The sequence below is a fragment of the Pseudorasbora parva genome, chromosome 19, assembly GCF_024679245.1.
Source record: "Pseudorasbora parva isolate DD20220531a chromosome 19, ASM2467924v1, whole genome shotgun sequence".
Lineage (NCBI taxonomy): Eukaryota > Metazoa > Chordata > Actinopteri > Cypriniformes > Gobionidae > Pseudorasbora > Pseudorasbora parva.
In genome coordinates this window covers 43341281-43350561 of record NC_090190.1, presented here as the reverse complement: position 1 = coordinate 43350561, position 9281 = coordinate 43341281, and positions in this window count along the sequence as shown.

The following is a 9281-nucleotide window of genomic DNA, read 5'->3' as shown; positions in this document are numbered from 1 at the left end:
CTGCACTTTCACTTTGGCAGCAACTCATGGTTGCCAGATCTGCTTGAGCTCATATCATCCGTTTCACACACAGTTCAGTTGAGCGAGGCTATAGTGCACCAGTTTTGAAAATATACACGTTTAAAGATTTAAAATTTAAAAAGTTGTTTGGAGTGAAAAATCTAGCTCATTATTCCTCAAAAGCATAACTCAGCATTTTTAATGATCACCAAATTATATCCCAATATAAAATGTCATGACAAAACTAATGTCATATTAAACGTTAAAGGTTTCTCATTAAATGCAGGGTGTCAGTTTAGTCAGTGTGAGTGCATTTCTTTTGCACATATCGGACGCTTTGAGAGTGAGAATGGCTTGAGCAAGAGGGGAACAGCCGGCTCGTCAGCATGTTGGGACAGGAGCTCTCAATGCCTGTCTTAAAACCTGCTCTTGAATCTTCTCTCTGTGTGATTCACACACACTCTCTAGTTTTCATTCCAAAGTGCGGGTGAAACATTTATCATTTGGACCAAGAAAATATAAAATTCAAGGTTTTTTCTTGTTAAAAAGAATAAATCGATGCAGAAAGGAACATACACAAATGGATATGGATGATCATTAAGGGGAATTTAAGGCATTATGAGTTTAAGAGTTAAAAAACAAATCAAATCCAAACATACTGTATTTCTGAGATCAGCAGTATCATACCCAGGCAAAACTTAAATGTTATTATTAATAATATTACAATTACAAAATACCCCAAAATTGTTTAACCAATTGAGTTGGTATTTTCGACATCTACTTCTCGGTGTGGTGATTTCAGGGATCAATTGTTCTCATATATGAACTTGTGACACTCACCATTACTGGACCTGGGATTTTATTGGTGAGAGATTAAACACATTAAATCAGTATTCACAGATTTTTGACATTTTTAAACCAAAATTGTTGCTGCATGTTAGGTGTACATCATTAGTAGAAACAAATATTGTATAAATAAATGAAAATGTTTTCCATCTTGTGGTTGTGGATGATGAATCCAGTGTGTTTCTGGACATGAAGCAGTAATACTGTAGTCCAGCGTCTGATCTCTAAAGAGCTTCATGGGTAAAGATGGCGGCTAGATCACTGTTAAACAGCTTCAGGTCTGTGATCAGAACTGTGCAAACGTACACGGATGCTTTCATTTAGATCTGGCACAGCAGGTTTGAGCTCCATAAAGGTCTCAGATGGGGATGGATTCACCATCTAGTGTCAAAGCTGCTCAGATCCTGGAGGAAATATTAGCTGAGCCCTTTTCTGCTGCTCTTCTTTACTGGAAAGGTCTGCAGGTCTTTTATTTTCTACAGTATTTGTGTAAAGTGTCTAATATCTGAGCTTTTCTGAAACAGTGAGGTGTTCTGAACAGGACATAGAGACAGTGCAGTCGAGCGATAGTGTCCGTCTGAACCATGTCATCGAGGGACAAAACATCATCTCCAGAAAGAGCTATAATAAAATATAAAATAAAATAGCATAATGAACAGCGCGCAGCGCGCAACTGACTTTAGACTGGGTTTTTTCTGGTCAGTGGCGCAATTGTTTAATGGAACAGCAAAATAGCTCCAGAGATTGTTTGCGCCGGAACACGCCTCCTTTTTTGCGCTGAACCGCCCAGGGAGCGCACGTTCATTCACTAGTTTAGTGCCGTGCTTCTGTGGAGGGAAAATATTGAAAGCAGCAATTCCTCATGTATTGTAATAAATTTATCCTGTATATTTTTAATATGCAGTTAAATAATTGAATATATTTATCATTCACATATATATGGAAATATTTTCTTTGCGTTAGGGTTACCCATTTTTATTCATTTTACTTGCTAATTAATTTACTAAAGTAAAATCTAACTGATTTGCAGGAGTTGTATTTAACACAATCCAGCATATATATATTTTTACAGTGTAGGACATAATATGATTGAAAATACATGAATATTGTACAATTTGTATGTGGTTTTTGCAGCATATATGATCCTTTTAGTATTCTGTTGGAACATATAAGAATCACACGTTTTTGGCGAGACTTTTCCATATGGGATCCTATGTGACTTCGTACGTTTGTTACTTAACAGCTGGTCATAAGTTGCGATTCAATTTAGATTGTTGATATTTCTTAGTAACTCTTATCTTCAATATTCGTAACTCCATGGGACCAGGAGTCGCTCAGAGGATAATGCTCATAAAATTAATTAATTAATTACATTACCTCACAGACACGAATTAGTCAGTTCTGTTATTATAGAGGATTGCAGAGTGAACTATTTTACCTTTAAGTGAGTCGCACATGCTTACTCATAACAAAAAGTGTAATTGGAAGAATAATCACTGGAACTGCAACATATTAATAACAGCGACAGTCAGAAATCAGATTGCCTCTCATGCTTAGCGCCATGCTCCAGTTCATGGGGTCCTCCGTATGAATCTGTCCTGAAAGAAAGAAATGCGGAAACACCTGCAAACTCCTCATGCCACACTACTAAAATGAATGATTTCGGACTGATACAAGATTAATCAAGGTTGACATTTATTTGGGCAAGACAGAACTTAAATAACTAAATTAAACACAAATGGTACACAACTGTCAGCATAAAAAATATAAAATAGAATTACAAAGTAATATGAAAATAGTTTCAAAGTGTCATGATATCTGGCACAATACATACCATGTGTGTGAGTGCCACTTGGACACAAACGCAACATGGCTCTGGCTACAGAATGTTCCCAAATGGCAGCACCTCTACCCTTCCTTAAATACACAGAACAGAAAAATGAATTTGTAAATATATGCAACCACAAAAACTGGTTTCGGGGGAGAGGTTTGAGATATATTTGAAGAGACTTAAGAAAGAGAAGCCCAGAATTCTTAAACGTTTCAATCTTTCTCATCCTACTAGTGACTATAGTGAAATTGAGACCAATTTACCCATTGCACTAAAACCTTTAAAAAGACACCAAACATGAAAGGAATAAAACAACAGATTCACAAAATACATAATCTTTAGTATTTTTCCATTCTGTGACATGAATCAGGTGGAGAGGAGAGGGAAAGGGGATAGGGGAAAGGGGCAGGGCAGTCACATTCTTTCTATGAGATCATCTTTCCAGATTAGTGAGTTTTTTTTTGCTTTATTGTAGGGCGTTGGATCTCAGCTTTTGTCTTAGCAGTAAAACCCCTTCCTACATAGTGCATTTGCCAGTATAAATGTGAACAAACGTTTTCATTGTTTGTCTTTAGATGAAGCATTGGCTCATTCTGTAAGTTACACAAACACATGTGTGATGATCACTATGGGTGTGTGTCTGTTGATTCTGTTGAACGTAATGTGTCTGTAGTGGCTCTTTATTCTCCATCAGCTGATCCAGAGGAGGTCAGACATCTAAAACCTGTTAGTAAAACACATACAGTCAAATGTGTGTGACATTACTGCATTATCCACTTTAGAACAACTTAAAGAAACTACTTACAATAAGAGATTATAATATAACTGTTACAGACATGCCAGGCTCAACCATCACCCAATCACAGCGCACTCCTTCACCCGAGTACTGATCACAAACACCTGCACCTCATCTGCACAGTCATCACCAGCAGTACAAAAGACACACTCACACACTCAGGCCATTTCTAAATACCAAGTACGCGAACTTGTGACTTGCGTCCTTGGTAGTTTAAACTTGCCAAGTTCGACTGGGGAGAGCGAACTCCAGAGGACGGGAGGAATCGTCCTCAATCTCAATGGTGAAACGTCATCAGTCGCTGGTCAAGAACTGTTTCAATTCAAAGTTCACATCTAGCAAAGTACAGTTGTAATCCCCGGATGTGTCCTTGATCCTCCCCTTTTATCGAGGATGCATCGAGAGGTGACTTGTGGACTTCAGACAGACCGGTATCCCAGGATGCATCTCGCTTTCGCACCGACCAGCAAGCGTCAATAGTGGACGAGAAAACCTGCAAAAAAATATTTAAAAAATACGTGTCACAAAATGTAGTTTTAAGACTTTTTCAGGCAATAATGTAGTTGTTTAAAGCTCAAATATGTGGTTTACTTATAAAGAGAGCGCCTATTTGGCAATTTGATCTGGCGTTTTCGGAGTTGTGAGATTCATTCAGTCAGCGGGTGCTCAGCGCTCGTTAACCCACCGAGAGAAGCCATTTCTCAGCTAGACCTTCTGATGTTTGCCGCTGGCTCTGATGTCTTTGTGGTGGTTAAAAATAAGATATAATTTGTCTTCTGTAGATCTAACAGGCGATCTTTCGTCTCATTAATCTATAATTTTTTCCCCGACAGATTGTTTTGGCTGATGGCAGAGTGAAGTTTTTTTTATTTTAGGCTATATTTAACTTAACCGTTGTAGATAGCACTAACTTTGTTTGCCTGGATTGTTCGCTTTATTTCTTGTATAGCTTATTATACCTTTTACTTGCTACTCATATATCATTGACCACACATAAACTGACATTTAACAAAAAGATGTCATAGGCTATATGTTTTATGTCATATTTCATTTTATTAGAGTGAAAATCACATATATGCACACTTGTCTGGATCACTTATTATTATTATTATTATTATTATTATTATTATTATTTAATGTAAATGAAAAGAGGCAGAGTTTTTTTATTTTGTTTTGTTATGCAGTGAAGATAATGCTTTGCCTGCACTACATTTGTGACATTCTAATATAATCCCGGAGTATGGCCAAACATTGCTACCACGTTGCGGAGGTCCTGCAATGCCTGAGAGTTCCAGTTGTACTTAAAAGCAGAGAAGTGTTCATTCCACCAGCCCTCAGTGCAGTTCCTTGGCTACAACATAGACAGCAGTGGCATACTGATGGATGGGGGGAAGGTGTGTGCAATTTGGAACTGGCCCACACCAACAACCATCAAAGAGCTCCAGAGATTCCTAGGATTTGCCCATTTCTACCTTTGTTTCATTGATGATTACAATATCATCTTCTGTCCAGAGTAGTCCCATCCATGCGCCTTCTTCCCCCGTGAACTCAATCCGGCAGAGGTCAACTATGACATTGGCAATCGAGAGCTTCTCGCCATCAACTTGGCCCTTGAGGAGTGGAGGCATTGGTTGGAGGATTACCAACATCCAATCGGATAACGCTAAATGACTCAATCCATGACAGGCCCGCTGGCCATTATTCTTCACCAATTTCAATTTCCCCATCTCCTTCCGTTCTGGTTCAAAAAATATTAAGGCAGGCACCTTATCCCATCTCTACAGTCCCAAGGAAATGTCTAAAGAATCTGAGCCCATTCTCCCCGATAAACTCTTCATAAGAGTTGCCCAACAGGTCTGTTCTACATCATCCGGACACGGTGCACTCCTCTCATACTCACTTCCCACACGTCACTCCAAAAGCCCTCGACAACTTCCTTCCGGAAAGCTCCCTCGTCTGCCCATTTAGAACCGACGTGGACGCACCTAGGAGTAAACTTTATTACCGACCTCCCTGCTTCTGATATCTGTACCTGTATTCTGTATGGTGTTTTTCACTAGCTGCATGCGTTCCTGTTTTGTGTGAAAATGCAGCTTATGAGTTCCCTTTCGTTCAGTCACTCCGACGTAACGTCAGTGACTGACGAATGGGGGTTTCGCTTAGAAGCCTATCATCTCCGAGACTAGAAAGCGCCCAATGGCAGTGCCAATGCCATGGGCATGCGAGATTTGCATGCGTAGCTCCGCCTACCCACGTGGGTATATAAGGAAGTAGCTGGCATCATCGCATTATGTTTTAATGCTTCGGAGTCAAGGGTTACATACCTTTCACTCCTATAAGCCTTCTGAGTTAAGTCAGTTCTTCGAGACGATCAGGATCTTCCAGTCGGTGTTGGTGTTCGGGGCGTTCCAGCGGTCACATACTTCCTGCCTGCTGGTCAGACGATTGGTTTCCAGTTGGTGTGTGGTCCCCTGGGCGCTTCGGCATCGACTGCGAGGTTAATCCTCTCACAAAAGAGCTCACACGTGGCACGTCCTTTTCAGGATGTCTCGCCCGTGTGCTTCTGGGTGTGGCCGGTCTCTACACTCTTCTGATGGGCACTCGCACTGACTGGCATGCTTGGGCTTCCAGCATGCTCAGGCGGTGCTTGTGGATGAGTCATGTTCCCACTGCGGGAACATGGCCATCTCCGTGTTGCAGTCGAGACTCAATGATCTCCGTGCGGCCGCCAGAGTGAGAGTCCCCTCCGTCACCCCCCGATCTGACGTGTCCGCGGCCTCGGTATCATCCGGTCTGCGGGGCGTCTCTTCGGCTGGTGGCCAGGGTGACCTGAGGGTGATGGTGTGGAACACAGCTACGACGCTCATGCCTCGGCCCACACCCCCCTCTGTTGCACCGGTACCCGCGAGCGTTGTGATGGAGCCCGCGGCCTCGGTTTCGACCGGTCCGCGTGTTTCGTTCCGCGCTCCAGAGGAGGACGAAATGTCGGTGACCGCATCACAAGGTGGGCTGGAGTCCTCAGAGGATGATAATTCGGCTGTGCTGCCGCCTCCGGGCGCGCCAGCATTGTCCGAGTCGGACCCGGAGCTGACAGCCATGCTTGCCCGGGCGGCCGCGGCGCTTGGTCTGGAGTGGAACCCTCCGCCCCGGCCAGAGCGTTCGCGGCTTGATGATTGGTTTTTGGGTGCGCCCCCAATTCCTTTCTTCCCGGAAGTGCATGAGGAGGTTGCGCACTCGTGGAGGGCCCCCGTGTCTTCTCGCGAGCGTTTGGCAACCTCTTCCGCCTTCCTCGCCCTCGATGGGGCGGCGGCTAGAGGGTACACTGGGGTCCCCCCGGTGGAGCGTTCTGTGGCGATGCAACTGTGTCCCCAGAGCGCCTCCTCCTGGCGTGGCGATCCTAAGCACCCCTCCAAGGCCTGTAGATTCACATCTTCCATGGTGTCGAAGACCTACAGAGCTGCGGGGCAGGCTGCCGCCTCTTTGCATGCCATGGCAACTCTTCAGGCCTACCAGGCCAAGTTGCTGTGCGACATGCACGAGGGTGGAGCCGACCCAGGGCTCATTGATGAGCTGCGTGCCGCGACCGACCTTGCTCTCCGAGCGACGAAGGTTACCGCACGCTCCCTGGGCCGGGTGATGTCCACATGTGTGGTCCAGGAGAGACACCTATGGCTCAACCTGGCCGATATGCGGGACGCCGAGCGGACTCGTTTCCTCGACGCCCCCATATCCCAGGCTGGGCCATTCGGCGGTGCGGTCGAGAGCTTCGCCCAACAGTTCTCGGCCGCCCAGAAGCAGACTGAGGCTATAAAGCATATACTGCCCCGGCGGCCCGCTGCTGCACCCAAAGCGCCGCCGGCACAGTCGCCTCAGCTGCCTCGCCGCCGAGGGCGGCCTCCTGCGGTCCCCCCCGCTCCTGCGTGGCCACAGCAGCAGCCTTCACCCGGGCCGCGCCGCGGAGCGCGCCGCAAGAAGCCGCCCCAGTCCGCGCCAGCCCCGCAGCCCGCTAAACGCCAGGCTAAGCGGCGCTCCTGACGCGGACAGCTCAGAGATGGGCAGTTCTTTACAGGAGACGGCAGCAGGGCCGCTCCTTCCCCCGGTGGAGGGTCGGGGGAGAATCTTTCGTTCCGCTGCCGCCCCCCGGGGTGGCAGCACCCTAATGTGGTTAAAGAAAGAACTGACATACCCATCTCTGAGCACCCAGAGACCGGTGACGGCAGTGTGCGCCGCCCCCGGGCCACGCCGCTCTCGTCCCTCTCTGTCGCCAGCCCCCTCTCAGAGCAGACCCCAGTGGAACGCGAGTCCTTCCTGGTCTCCTCTGTCAGGGCGCAGCTGTTACCACCGCCCCGACACCGGGCCGCTACGCCACCCGAGTCCGGGCCGGTAACGCTGCCTCGCTGCCCCACTGAGGGTACGCTGGTGCTCCGCATGACCCCGTTGGTACACTCCCTGGGACCGTGGCTACAGCTGCCGGGACTGTCCCGCTGGGTCGCACAGACCATCCGGCTCGGCTACGCGATTCAGTTCCCGCAAGCTCCTCCCTGCTTCCAGGGTGTCCGGTACACCATGGTGGGGTCCAATGCCCCAGTCATGCGTGCGGAAATCGCGACCCTACTGGCGAAGGGCGCGGTCGAGCTCGTCCCTCCAGCCGAGATGAAGTCCGGCTTTTACAGCCCTTACTTCATTGTACCGAAGAAATCCGGTGGGTTACGACCGATCCTGGACCTTCGCGTCCTGAACCGATCCCTGTACAGGCTTCCGTTCAGGATGTTGACTGCGAAACGCCTTTTCGAATGCGTTCGTCCATGCGATTGGTTTGCAGCGATCGACCTGAAGGACGTGTACTTCCATGTGTCCATCCTTCCGCGACACAGACCATTCCTACGGTTTGCGTTCGAAGGGCGGGCATATCAGTATGCCGTACTACCATTCGGGCTAGCTCTGTCCCCTCGCGTCTTCACGAAGATTGACGAGGCAGCCCTTGCGCCACTCAGGCAACAAGGGGTTCGCATCCTGAACTATCTCGACGACTGGCTCATACTGGGCCACTCTCGGGACCGGGTGTGCGAACAAAGAGACCTGGTTCTCCACCACTTAGCTCGTTTGGGCCTTCGGGTCAACTGGGAGAAGAGCAAACTCTGCCCAGTGCCAGGATCTCTTTTCTCGGTATGGAGATCGACTTGGTCGCCATGTGTGCGCAGCTTACCGGCGTGCGCGCGCAGTCACTGCTGACTTGCCTCATGCAGATAGAGAGCAAGAGTGCGGTTCCACTGAAACTGCTTCAGAGGCTCCTGGGGCATATGGCATCTGCAGCCGCGGTGACGCCGCTCAGATTGCTTCATATGAGACCGCTTCAGCACTGGCTTCGCGATCGAGTCCCGAGATGGGCATGGCAGTCTGGCACGCTCCGGGTCCCAGTGACTCGGGCCTGCAGACAGACACTCACCCAGTGGTCGAACCTCAGCTTTCTACGGGCAGGTGTGCCCTTAGAACGAGTTTCCCGGCATGTTGTTGTGTCAACAGATGCGTCCACCACGGGTTGGGGTGCCATGTGCAATGGACATGCAGCCGCCGGCTCTTGGTCAGAGAGCCAGAGCCGCCTGCATATCAATTGCCTCGAGTTGCTGGCAGTACGGTTCGCCCTGCACCGCTTCCAAGCGTTGCTGAAGGGTCAACACGTACTAGTCAGATTGGACAACACGGCCGTAGTAGCGTACATCAACCACCAGGGCGTTCTACGCTCCAGCCGCATGTCTCAACTCGCCCGCCATCTCGTTTTATGGAGTCAGAAGCGCCTGAGGGCCCTTT